This window comes from Macaca mulatta, chromosome X (genome assembly GCF_049350105.2).
Source record: "Macaca mulatta isolate MMU2019108-1 chromosome X, T2T-MMU8v2.0, whole genome shotgun sequence".
In the NCBI taxonomy this organism is placed as follows: domain Eukaryota; kingdom Metazoa; phylum Chordata; class Mammalia; order Primates; family Cercopithecidae; genus Macaca; species Macaca mulatta.
In genome coordinates, this window is record NC_133426.1 from 34019731 (window position 1) to 34034185 (window position 14455).

Here is a 14455-nt window from a genome sequence, read left to right on the forward strand (position 1 = left end):
CCTCACCTCTGCCTCAAATCAACATTACATAAGCTGTCACTCCCTAATCACAAGTAGAAATAGACCTGAAAAATAACTGGGAGGAATCAACTTGGAACAACCAATGTCACTTAAATAATCAGTGTAACACCGAACTACTCCCTTCCTAAAGAGACCTGGCAACGAATGTGTTTACAGCATCACTAACAGTCTTGACAAGGAACAGTCACTCCACAACAAAACTGAGACTCCTTTTTTTTTACTGTAATAAAAGAAAAATGTATGTTCTCTACTGAAAAATATATATTGACAATCTATTTTTTCTTTACAAAACCATAGGTAGTCACAGATATTTCAAGAATGGTCTAGTATATTTGAAATTATTTTCCATAACTAAGTTAATCTCTAGTTTCCTGTTTATCTCAATATTTAGAATCTCTGGTGATTTTACCTATGTTTTCCAGAGTCAAATTTTATTTTTCTCTCACTGTGGTCATCTACTGACAAGTATAATATAATATTTAATGTTTACTCCTGCGAAGTCATTACTTCTATTTAATATATGTGGAAACAGAGAATCACTGCTTAAAATCAAGTTGATAATAAATAGCAGAAACTTCCACTTTTAACCAAGGACTATCAGGGATCAGCTTTGCTTTCTTCTCTGAGGCACATACAAAATGGAAAAATATAGAAACTGACAATTTTCACAACACTGATTATCAGGCAAAAAAAGACATTGATCCCATTGAAGTGGGAATCAAACACAGTGAGCCGCAATTACCCCAGATTATTACCTTAAAAGAGTTTCATGAACACAGTGTATGGAGGCAGGATGCAGGCTGAGCTCAGCAGACTGGCTGAGGTGAACAGATAAGTGGGAAGACTAATGCAGTTCTAGTTCACAGTGCAGAGTAAGAGAGAAGAGAGGAGCTTCATAAGAGACAACTCCAGAGATGTGCAGTCTTCATTTGAGACAAGAATTCTCAAGTGAGCACTCAAGTATTCAGCTGAGTACTGATTAGCATACATGTGTGAGGAAACAATTGGAGATTCCAAAAAAAAAAAAAAAAACAACCAACAGTATTGACAGAAACAGAATCTGTTTCTCAAATAGGGCTTGGAATACTGCCTTTTCCATTTTCTTTTTAACTTTTGTTTTAAGTTCAGGTGTGCATGTGCAAGATGTGCAGGTTCATTACATAGGTAAACGTCATGGGGGTTTGTTGTACAGATTATTCCATCACCCAGGTATTAAACCTAGTATCCCGTAGTTATTTAATACTGCATTTTCCTATAAGCAACATAGAAAAACACTGTGACTCATGGGATATTGGGAGAGTACCCAAAGGTGTCTTATATCAATGTGAGTATATGCTAGGGCAACCATAAACAAATTCAGACTGGGTGGCTTAAACAACAGGCATTTAATTTCTCACAGTCTGGAGGATACAATTCTATGATCAAGGTGCCAGCAAACTTGGTTATTGCTGAGGGCTTTCTTCCTGGCTGGTAGATGGCCACCTTCTCACTGTGTCCTCACCTAGCCTTGCCTCCTTATTTGCACAAAGAGAGAGAGTTCTCTGGTGACTCTTCTCCTTCTTCTTATCTTCTCCTTCTCCTTCTCCTTCTCCTTTTCCTTCTCCTTTTCCTTCTCCTTCTCCTCCTCCTCCTCTTCCTTCTTCCCTCCTCCTCCTTCTCTTCCTCCTCCTCCTCCTTTTTCTTCTTCTTTTCTTTTTCTTTTTCTTCTGTCTTTTCCACTAATTTTATTGGATGATCTCTCCACCTTTAGGTCCTCATTTTACCTTCACTACCTCCCTAAAGGCCCTATCTTCAACTATAGGGCCATTGACGGTTAGAGCTTTTCTATAGACTGAATATTTTTGAGCCCCATCAAATTCGTATGTTGAAATTTAACCCCCAGTGTGATAGTGTTTGGAAATGTACCCTTTGGGAGGTGACTAGGTCATGAAGGTGGAGCCCTAATGAATGAAATTAATTCCCTTATAAAAGGGGTCCCGAAGAGCTCTCTTACCCCATCTACCATGTGTAGACACAGTAAGAAGACTTTCATTTATGAGCCAGGAAGTGGGCCTTCACCAGATGGTAGATTGGTGCCACCTTAGTCTTGGACTTCTCAGCTTTCAGAACTTTAGGAACTAAATTTCTGCTGTTTACAAGCCACTTGGCTTATGACATTTTGTTATATCAGCCTGACCAAGCTAAAACAGACTTCAACTTATGAAAGGGGGTGGGGAGGTGACACAATTCAGCCCATAACAGTGGGGAATATTTAACCCTAAACTGTGCAGTGATTTGGACTCATTTGAACTTCTTTTCCTTTTAATAATAGCATCTTTTTACTTATTTAGCTATGTATTTACTTTTATTTTTTTAAATTTGAGTTTTTTATTTCAAGAAATTTGCTTTTTTATTTTTTAGTTGAAACGAGGTAATTTTACATATTTATAGTTACATAGACTTCTTAAAAGCAAAGCCTGGAGGAATCAAAATATTTTCAAGTAACATAATTGAGTCTTAAAATAAAATTCAAGAATATTTCTAAAGATACAAAAAATCCAGTACCCAGTAAGATAAAATTAATAATGTTTGGTATCCAATAAAAATTCATCAGACATGCAAAGAAACAGGAAAGCATAACTCATGATAAAGAGATAAATCAATCAAAACCTATCCATTAATGAGTGACATCAGTGAAAACAGTAGAGTAGGGAATGCCAAGGTTCCAGCCCTTTACAGAAACACCAAAAAAATGGAGTAAAATCTAAATCAATTTGGAACTCTGGAAAATTGTCAAGTGCTTACAACAACCAACCAAATGCTCAATTAAAACATAGGTGATTGAAACTTGATAAAGAACTTTATGATTTTTTAATTATCCCTTTTCCCATTCTTCTCCCTTGCTTGGTGGCAATTTTGAAGATGGAAGCCCACATTCTTAAATGGGTCCCTAAATCTAGAAGATGTAGTATATAATTGTTCTCAAGGAATTATGTCTGTCTGTCTGGATCTGTCCGGAGGCTCCCTCCTGAAGTATTGATGGTAAGAGGCTTGCCTTTGTTTCACCTACCCAGGACATTTCTCAGAGTTGAAAAGCACCTATACAGAGGGCATGCCTAGAAAACATTAAAAGGCAAATAAACAAGTCACTGTCATCTGGGCAAAAGATAAGGGTTCTGTCAAATAATAGACACACTGAAAGCCTGGGGAAAATAAGCTGGGCAGTGAGATAATTTGGGAGATAAGAATTTTTAAATATTCTGCCTATGCCATTGAATCTAGGAAGCCACACATACTCATCAAGTGATGTATGCTCAGAAAAGACCTGATAAGATCCTAAGCTTTTCCATCTGGCTCATCTTTAGGCTCATGGAAAATAGGAAGCAAAAGATAAGGCAGTGTTGTAAACAGACTAGCTAAGCATAAAAGAAGCTATTCAACTAGAACCAATTAGCACAGTCCAGGAAAGTATTTTATTTATTTGCTTTGCTCCAGGTGTTCAAGGAAATTTATCAGACCACTAGCTTATCACTAAGTTAAAAGAAGAGAGATTTCAGAGATCACAGGCAACACCGAATGTATTTTTAGCAAAAGTCATTTGGAAAAGTCAGTGAACAACAACAACAACAACAACAACACAACCTAACAACCACAAAGAGCAGCAACAACAAACACCGGAAAGCGAGAGAATCTGATCTCCATAATTACTATGTTATAACATTCAAAATTTACAGTTTTCAACAACAACAACAACAAAATTATGGGACATGCAAAAAAAAAAAAAAAACTAAACACACACACACACACACACACACACACACACACACACACACACGAAAGTATGGCCCAAACATGGGAAAAAAATAAATTAATGCAAACTGTCCCTAAGGAAGCTCACACATTGGACTCCGTAGACAAATACTTTAAATTAACTGTCTTCATATCCTTAAAAAGAAAAACGAAACCATGAACTAAGGAATAAAAGAAATGGGGATAGTAGGAGTCTGAGATGAAAGAAGAGGGAGAGAAAAGGGAAGCTAGAATTTTTAAAGAAATAATGGCCCCAAACTCACCAAATTTGGTTTTAAAAACACAAATAAACACATCCAAGACATTCAATGGTCTCCAAGTAAGATAAACACAAAGAAATACACACCAAGACACATTATAATCAGACTGTTAAAAGCCAAAGACGGAGAGGATCTTGATAGCAGAAAAAGAGAAGTGGTTTGTCCTGTTTAAGGCTATCCTCAGATTAACACCTGATTTTCATAGAAAACCCTAAATAATTCACAAAGAATTATTAGAGCTAATATGTAAATTCAGCGAGTAGCACAAGACACAAAATTAATATGCAAACAACAGTTATATTTCTGTATATTAGCAAGGAACAATCTGAAAAGAAACTAAGAAAATAATTTGAATGCCAATGACATCAAAATGAATAAAATAGTTAGAATTAACCAATGATATACAAAACTTGCATACTGGAAACTATAAAATTTAGCTACAAGAAATCTAAGAAGATTTGAAAAATGAAAAGACATTTCATGTTTATGTATTAGAAGACTTAATATTGTTTACATGACAATACTTTCCAAAGTGATTAATAGATTCAATGCAATCACTATCAAAATCGCAGTGGCCTTTTTTGAAAAAAATTGTCAAGCTTGTCCTAAAATTTATATGGCATTCCAAGGGACACAGGTAGCCAAATTCATCATGAAAAATAACAAAATTAGAGGACTTACAATTCCAAATTTCAAAACTTACTACAAAGCTATAGTAATCAAAACAGTTTAGTAACTATAATAAGGATAGACACTTAGCTTAATGAAATAGAGTTGAAAGTCCAGAAATTAAGTTAGATCTATAGTCATCTGATATTTGGCAAGGGTGCCAAAATCATTTAATGGGGAAAATAGTCCTCTCAAAAAATATTTCTGGGACAACTATGTATCTACATATAGAAATTTGAAGTGAGACCATCTGTCTCCTCACACGATATATAAAAGTTTATTTAAAACACAGGAAAAATCTAAATGTAAGTTGTAAAACTATAAAACTCTTGGAAGAAAACATATGGGTAAAATTCATTATTTTAAATTGGGTGATAGATTGTTAGATGTCATACCAAAAGTTCAAGCAACGACAACAAACTTTAAAAAGTAAATAAATTGAACATCAATGAAATTTAAAAAATAATGTTTTTTGCATTAAAGGACACTATCGAGAAAGTGAAAAGACAAATACTGGGAGAAAAGACGCTATATGTGAAATATCTATTATTACATTAATATAGACTGTGATAAGTTAAAGATAATAAATCATAAATTGTTCACTTAAACCGATATTTGAGTACCAACCCTGTTCTTCCAGTTTTATTTCCACTGTATTAGGGCTAGTGCTAGTTTTGGAGCCACCCTATCTCCTGTTATGCCACTTTTTTTTTTCCTCTGAATAATAGTAACCTACAATTTCCAGGTTGTCACTCATCTGTCTAGGCACTCAATAGAAATTATACTGTGTTTTCTTTTGTCCCTAGCTTAATGGGGGTGGCGGTGGGGGGCTCTGAACAACTGTTTCCTGATGTCCGTGATTAATCAAGCTATGCAGAAAAATCCGTCCACACAAAAGCCAATTTCAACGTACAATGTTTAGAAAGAAAAGGAGGAAAAGCAGTAACCCATTCCATCCATTAAAACAGTGGATTCACATGTGATATGCCTGGAGGAGCTTTTGCCTTTTTTTCAGAGTGACGATTCTTTAGTGCCGGAATGGTCTGGGTGATACCAGGGGGATGCAGAACAGCTAATATTATTCTTTACAAGGTTATTGGTACTCCACTTCTAATCTCCCATTTTTACAACACATGCTGGATGTTACTGACACTGGAATGGCAGAATAAGAAATGTAAAATAGTATTATTTCATTATACCCTTTAATTGCACTTTACAGCACTATGCAAAAGATTTCCATTATAGGCCTGAAGGCACAACAATGCATTTAAATTAAAAAAATACATGCTGGTGTGTCAAATTAGAATGCCATTTTTTACCTGTGCCCGACAATTTATTTCTGTGCTTTTTTGTTGGTTGGTTTGACCCATCTCCTCTATTAAACTACAGTTTAGCCTCAAAATTAATAAGACACACGTACTAAACATATGCTTAAATGTCTACATAAATGTTATTCTCAAAAGATTAATACCATCTGTTGATTCTGTTTTCTAAGTTAGCCTTGACAGATTTAACAAAGGACAAATAATTAGTTTCTGAGATCCTTCATTTATTTTCTATGTGTTTGACTATAAAAGCTTTTGTTTTCTGCTGATAATAAAGTATATCTATAGTAAGTACCTATTTAGAGGTTGAGCTAGAGTTCTCAGATTGAGCTAGAGTTCTCAGATTAGGAAGTATCTTACAGACTAGTTGTACTATAGTTACCATGAAAACTGGTGAAATGGACAGCATTATAAAATGGTTTTCATTGCTTTTTTATTGATATATATTAATAGGAGTATTATATATTTAGGGGGTGTATGTGATATTTTAATGCCTGTAGAGAGTGTATAATGATCAAATCAGGATAATTTGAATATCCATCATTTCATTTAATTGCTTTCATTTATTTATTTATTGGATTTTTTTTTTATTTCAACTTTTAGATACAGGGGGTACATGTGTAGGTTTGTTGCATGAGAATATTGCATGATACTGAGGTTTGAGGTATGGAGCCTGTCACCCAGGTAATGAGCATGATACTCCATAAGTAGTTTTTCAACCCATTCCCCCTCCTCCCTTCTCCCCTCTAGTAATCTGTAATGGCTGTTGTTCCCATGTTTATGAGCATATGTGTTCAATGTTTATTTAGCTCGCACTTATAAGTGAAAGTGTGCAGGATTTGGTTTTCTGTTCCTGCATTGACTGGCTTAAGATGAAGGCCTCCAGTTGCATCCATGTTGCTTCAATGGACATAATTTCATTCTTTTTTATGGCTGTATAGAGTTCCATGGTGTATATGTACCACATGTTCTTTATCCAATCTACCACTGGTAGGCACCTGGGTTGACTCCGTATCTTTGCTATTGTGAATAGTGCAGTGATAAACATATAAGTGTCTTTTTGGTAGAATGATTTATTTTCCTTTTGGTGTATAACCAGTAACAGGATGGCTACATCAAATGGTAGCTCTATTTTAAGTTCTTTGAGAAGTCCCCCAACTACTTTCCACAGTGACTGGGTCAATTTACATTCCCACCAACAGTGTATAAATGTTCTCTTTTCTCCACGGCCTCACCAACATCTTTTGTTTCTTGACATTTTAATAATTGCCACTCTGAATAATGTAAGATGGTATCTAATTGTGATTTTGATTGCATTTCTCTAATGATTAGTGATACAGAGCATGTTTCCATATGTTTTTTGGCTGCTTGTATGTCTTCTTTTGAGAAGTGTTTGTTCAAGTCTTTTGCTCATTTTTAATGGGATTCAAGGAGAACTATAAAACACTGCTGAAATAAATAAGGAACAGTAAAAATAGATGAAAAAACATGCCATGCTCTTGGATTGGAAGAATCAGTATCAAAATGGCCATACTACACAAAGCAATTTACAGATTCAACGTTATTCCTATCAAACTACCAATGCCATTCTTCACAGAATTAGAGAAAAAAAAAGCTATTCTAAAATTGCTATGGAGCTGAAAATGAGCCCGAATAGCCAAAATAATCTTAAGGAAAAAGAACAAAGCTGGAGGAATCACACTGTCTGACTTCAAACTATAATATAAGGCTACAGTAACCAAAATAGCATGGTACTGGTACAAAAACAGACATGTAGATCAATGGAACAGAATAGAGAGCCCAGAAACAAAGCTTAAAAAATAAAAAAGAAAAAGAAACAAAGCTTCACACCTGCAACCATCTGATGTTCAACAAGGTCGAGAAAAACAAGCAATGGTGAAAGGGCTCCCTATTTCAATAAATGGTGCTGGGCTAACCTGCTACTCATATTCAGAAGATTGAAACTGGACCCTCCCTTTCATTGTGCACAAAAATTAACTCAAAATGAGTCAAATAATTAAATATAACACCTCAAACTATGAAAAGCCTAGAACATGATCTAGGAAATATTCTTCTTGACTTTGACCTTGGTAAAGAATTTTTGGGTAAGTCCCCAAAAGCAATTGCAAGGAAAACAAAAATAGGCAAATGTGACCTAATTAAACTAAAGAGCTTCTGCACAGCAAGATAAACTATCAACAGAGCAAACAGACAACCTACAGAATAGGAGAATATATTATCAAACCATGCATCTGACACAGGCCTACTATCTAGAATCTATAAGGAACTTCAACAAATCATCAAGCAAAAATAATAATAATCATCATCTCATTAACTGTTTTTAAATTATGCTTATAAGCACGTTAAAACTTTGAAATATTAATCTCTGCCAATAAATTATATAGCTCCAAGCTTAGATGGGGTGGAAATTGGCATCTGAGACACAAGTTGAATGAAAATAAAAATGCTCTAATGTTAACTCAGGTTTTCTCAATTATATTAAGACATTGATATTATTAAAAGGAAAACTTTAGACAAATTAAATTTAACAGAGTGTAATTAAGCAAAGAATGATTCACAAGTAGGGCACTCCCCTGAACCAAAATAGGTTCAGAGAGACTCCAGCACTACGACGTGTTTCGAGAGAATTTATGGACAGAAAAAGGAAAGTTACTTACAGAAAACTGAAGTGAGGTACAAAAATAGCTGGACTGGTTTCTGCATGGCATTTGCCTTATTTGAACATGGTGTGAAGAGTTGGCCACCTTTGGCTGGCTGAAACATGATGATTGGCAAAAGAGTAGGTTACAGTCTGTATTCACGTCCAGTTAGGTTACAGTTCACTATGTGTGGAGAAACCTTTATGCCAAACTTATAAGGAGGTAGCTTTAAGTTAAACTTAATTTAACGGTATTCAAATATAGTAATATATTAAAGGATAGTGAAGTACATATCTCACTGCTAGTGAAAAATATTGGATAGTTGAAATTTCATTGCAGTTCTACATTTTTATGAATGAATTACATTCTTCATTATACTTTGTTGAATATTGATTATTCATTACATCCTATTTGTATGTCATTATATGTCAATCTAAGTTCTAATAAGCTCAGAGCTTTAAATGTGAACCAGTATGAAATCTAACTTTAAACTTTAAGCTTTCTTTTTATTCTTTTTAATAAAACATTGGGTGAAACTAGGACATCCATTTTAGAATTCAATAAAAACAATTTTAAAAAGAAAGACTATAACTTACACTGGATTCTCCTTCCAACACATTGAATTCCAAAACATATGCATTCTGAAACGTAAACCTCTTGTGTTTTTAATATACAAATATTTCAAGTTTCAAATTTCAGGATATCACTGTCAGCCATTCTTTATCTATGCAGAATTATTTTACAGATTTTGAGCATGATCTATAGTAAGAAATACTTCATACGTAATGATTTTCAAACGCATATATTTATTTCTTTAAATGGAAAAAAATTATAAATGATTCCCTTACTTGGCCAAGAACTTTGATATTGTCTTCTACTCCACTCTTTTAATGGGTCTTGCAGTTGAAAAGCTCATTTAAAAAATACTGTTGAAAATAGGCTAGATTAAATAAACTAGAGAATGAAATTTATGAAGATAAATATTTTCTTTGTCTTCTATGGAGGAAATTCTTCATATTCTCACTAATTCATTGATAAAATTGCACCTTCTTAATTCATTGTTTCACCAATTGCTATGAAATATGGCCCAAAATACTTACTTTCATTGAAACTGACTTAATTTCTCAGTGGTTTGAAAATAAAGGAAGTAGATACTGAGGACTTCCATTACAACTGTGTTTGTGCTATCTAATGTCACTTGGAAAATTGTGTTAAAACAAGTTGGTTGGTGAGTTTTAAATGTCTGACTATTTTCAGCTACTTTCTATGAGATTATGGGACCCTGTTTCTAGGAGTAATTACTTGTGAGTTAGTGTCTGGGTCAAAAGTTTTTGTTTGTTTGCTTGTTTTTTCGAGACAGGGTTTCACTCTCATCACCCAGGCTGGAGTGCAGTGAAGCAATCTTGACTCACTGCAAACTCCACCCCCCGCCAGGCTCACCCACACTCCACCAGGCCCAGCTAATTTTTGTATTTTTTGTAGAGACATGATTTCACCATTTTGCCCAGGCTGGTCTAGAACTCCTGAACTCAAGTGATCCTCCTGCCTAGGCCTCCTAAAAGGTGCAAGCCACTGCACCCAGCCTGGGTGAAAAGTTATAGGAAAACTACTATACTTAGTATTTCAGAAGAGGTCATAAATTGAGTGGAATTGTTAAAAAGAGTTTTTATATTTCCTCTGCACATGCAACTCTTATGGATTACTATATTATCTGTCTATCTATCTATCTATCTATCTATCTATCTATCTATCTATCATCTATCTATCTATCTATATCGGTTAACCCCCTTTTTCATTTACAACAGAGAATTTCAATCTTTAAGAAGTGTATTTCAAGTACTTCAAATTGTTAGACATTTTAAACAAATTGTAATAGTAAAACCTCTTGCAAAATTTCTATATCGTCCAGACTTCTTGCTTCTTGTGTGTGTGTGTGTGTGCGTGTGTGTGTGATTATAATGTATACAGTATTTGATTATGATATTTTACTTCTTGTAAGAAGCAATGTGAATTTGAAGCACTCTTTTCTTATAATAATACCAAGCTATTTCAATTACTTTCTAGATTTTTATACCTTTCATTTTATTTCTTTCTTTTGTTTTAAGGAGAATAAAAAGTTTTGCTGAAGGATAGGAAGATAATTGGAGTCAACCTTATAGAGGGTTCATATAAACTTTTATATCAATATCAATTAAAGTTTATTAGAGGGAAATATGGATAGAAATGCTATTTTAGGATTGCTGAGTAATTTATTGATTCACAGTCCCATCCTAGTAAACTCAGCTAAACGTTGATTATCACAAATATGCTCTTTATCACCATGGTCCTTCTTATTGTTCATGATCACCACTCATTTACTGATCAGCTTTGGAGTGTTAGAAAGCAAATGGAACATCCTTGTTTTACGAAGTGTTGAAGCAGAAAAGGGTATTGATCTGTTGCCACGTTACATTGCTGATTCATGTCTAGTCTGTGATTCAAAACCATTCCTCACTTTCTTGCAGAATTATTTTTTGTAGATGTTTCCTCCTAACCAAAACTTTTTATGTTTTATTAATGGTTCTCAAGTGTAGTCCTTTTTACTTCTTTTCATGTAACTCCCTGTCCTCTATGCCTAATACAAAATTAACATTTATGTGCAAAAATGGCTATATTCACCCACAGAAAAGTTCTCGTCAGAAAGGTTTAGAATTATAAATGACTCAGCAGGCCTTTTCAACTCTTCAAAGCACTATTCTTGGTGTTGTGAAGAATCAGGGCTTCTGTTGCCCTCAAGGTGCTCATAGTCTACAGTCACTAGTGGTTCAAGTGCCAGCTCTGCAATTTCCTATCTGAATACAGTTGTGTTCTTCAAACTATTTGTTATGAGTCAATTATACTTTGGCAAGTCAATTTAGTGGGTCATGATCAACTTAAAAAATACCAGGACATAAGCAGATAGAGTATGATATAATAGAAAAAAAATCTGAGTTCATTGCATGCAGGGAAAGTAAATTTGCTTTGTGAAACATTTGTCTCATATATAAAGTATATGAATATACATATTGGATAGTGAAATAAAATGTATTTTATACTTTTAATTGCAATCACATCAACCTACATGTCAACCTCAGTGTCGTAATCAATCGAAGTGTCCATCAATGGATAAATGGATAAAGGAAATGTGGTATATATACACAAAGAAATACTATTAGGGCTTAAAAAGAATATAATTCTGTAATTTGCAGCAACATTAGTGGAACTGGAGCTCATTAATTTAAATGAAATAAGCTAGGCACAGAAAGACAGATACTGCATGTTCTCACTCATATGTTGGGGCTAGAAAAGTCGATCTCATGGAGGTAGAGAGTAGAATGATGGTTACCCGAGGCTGAGAAGGGTAGGGGTTCTGGGATGATGAAGAGAGTTTGGTTAATGGACGCAAACATACAGTCAACAAGGAGGAATAAGTTCTAGTGTTTAACAGCACAGTAAAGTAACTATAGTTAACAACAATATATTGTGTATTTCAAAATAGCTAGAAAATAATATTTGAAATGTTCCCAATACAAAGAAATAATAAATGTTTGAGGTGATAGCTATCCCAAATACCCTGACATGATCACTATATATTATATGCATATATCAAAATATCACATTTAACCCATAAATATGTATACATATTATACATCATTTTTTTTTAAAAAAGTTAAAAGTGTGAGAAACACTGATATGAACTATTTATTTTCTCTCATGGAGCTTCAGATCTCTTATCTATATAATATAAATAAAAATAACAACAAACAATGTGTATGTGCCTACTTTGGTAAACCCTTTAGTAGAATAAATCATTTAATTTTCACAATAACAAAAAGATACACATTTAACATAATTTATATAACTTGCCAATGCTGAAATTAAAACTTGATAGGACCAAGATTGGAAATAAGATTGACTACATAAAAGGAGGACCTAAATTACAGAACTGATATAAAGGATAAATGATAAGAAAAGTGTTAAATACTATACAAATGTAAAATATTATTTAGACAAGAAAAGTACAAATTCAATTTTTATCTTAATATAAAGTTATGATTTAACCCAAAGAAAACTGTTAATACTTATATATTTTATTACAAAACAATTTTCTACATATGTTCTTTTACCTAGTCTGTTTTCATTTTAATTTGTTGAAGTATTTTGCACATATCTTAATTTTTTATTATAATATCCCAATTTTAAGGTAGTCTAGACAGGAGTTCACAGCATTCACCCACTTTTAAAGTAGATGGATGTTTGAAAAGAATCTTTATTGTATATACTACAGGCAAATATAACCAATGAACTTCCAAAATCGGTAGCAAATTTCCACGTTAACGACCTTTATATTTTGAGTCTCATAGAACTCATGTGGCATATTTGAAAAATAAGAGATGATTAATTCGCTATATAAAATTATTTCAATAAGTATATTTTAGATGTATTTTAAATAGTCTGTATTTATCTCGCTCAAATTCAAGAATATGTGTCGAAAGTGAAACAAATTCTGTTCATTCCTGAACTGACTTATGGTAATAAGAAAGTAGAAGTGGACTTAGAAGTTGAAATTTAATGATACATTTTACATTTAGGTGAATATGGCTTTAAAAAGAATGGATACCAGTTTCTGTAGAATGAACAAAAACACACAAAGATATTCAAAATATGTTATACGCCTCCCAAACAAGATATAATGATATTGATTTAAATGACTTTACAGTCACAAATATCAATACAATAAGATTATTTATATAGTAAGTTTTCTTTAAAGTAGCTGATCATTTTAACTCTTTGTCATGCAAACCTTTAAGCTTATAAGCATGGATTCTTATCAGTCTTCCTCAAGTCTTTACGCTTGCCATAATCCATATTTTTTCTTTGCAGGAGGTTCCCTGTGAAGTTTGTCTACTTTTTAATGCATGGTGTGCAAGAAGAAAACGATAATACGAAAGACATTTGTAAATTATAAATTTGTCATTCATTTAAATATCACTATATCCTGTACCAGGTGTAAAAACTTTTGATAAATCTTTTTGAGTTGTCAGGATCATAACAAAATTAATTCAAAACAGTTGTACGTGATAGGCAGTAAATAAATCTGCTAGATTCTGAGATTTTAAAAAAATAGCATCACTGTGCTTCATTCTTTTAACTTGACAATTAATGAAAAGACCTTCATTAGGAGACAATTTCACAGAATTTGATGAATAACTTAAAGACAACTTAAAGATGGTAAGACTATAAGATAAATAAGGAGAAAATGAAGACCACTGTCGTTTGCCAAATGCATGACATAGTTAATTAATACTCCCATGGAAGTTTTGACTTTTCACAAAGGAGGTTTACACATTTTTAAGTGTTTCCTCAAAGTGTCTCCACAAAGGATCTGCATCAGATTCATCTTCAACTCTTGTTGAAAAACAGAGTTTTAAACCCCACTTGAGTCCTACTAAGTCAGACTCTGTGAAGGTTAGAATATAAGATCTCTAATTATAACCATCTTCTGTGGTTAATTATATTCATAGGAATCTAAGAAACATTCATTTCACACCAGAGCAGAATCCAAACCCTGAGTTGATTCCTTTAGAACAGAGTTCTGCCACATAGAGAGAGTTTTGGAAATTTTCAGGAAAATTTTGGTTGTCATAATGATTGGGGTACACTATGACTGGCACTGAGATGGACAGAGCAGGACAGTCCTGCACTGTTCATA